Genomic DNA, 518 nt, shown 5'->3' on the forward strand with positions numbered 1-518 from the left:
TCTCATCAGAAACTCTAAAGGCCAGAAGGGAATGGCATGAAGTACTCAAGGTAATGGAAAGCAGGGATCTGAGACCAAGATTACTATATCCAGCAAGACTATCATTCAAAATAAAGGGCTTCCCAGACCAAAAAATTAAAAATAAATAAAAAGGCTAAAGGAGTTCATCACCACTAAGCCAGCATTACAAGAACTGTTAAAGGGATTGCTGAGAAGAAGAAACAGAGAGCGAAACCTAGCCATACAGAATTAAAATGGCTATCAATAAGTACCTCTCAATAACAACCCTAAATGTAAATGGATTAAATGCTCCAATCAAAAGGTGTAGGGTAGCTGAATGGATACAAAAACATGACCCAACTATATGCTGTCTACGAGAGAACGAATTCAGAACAAAAGACACACACAGGATGAAAGTGAAGGGATGGAATAACCCAGTCGGAGAAAGATAAATATCATATGTAGAATATAATGAACAACATAAACTGATGAACAAAAAATAGAGCCAGAAAAAAAAA

The sequence above is a fragment of the Myotis brandtii genome, unplaced genomic scaffold (assembly GCF_000412655.1).
Source record: "Myotis brandtii unplaced genomic scaffold, ASM41265v1 scaffold1834, whole genome shotgun sequence".
Taxonomy (NCBI): domain Eukaryota; kingdom Metazoa; phylum Chordata; class Mammalia; order Chiroptera; family Vespertilionidae; genus Myotis; species Myotis brandtii.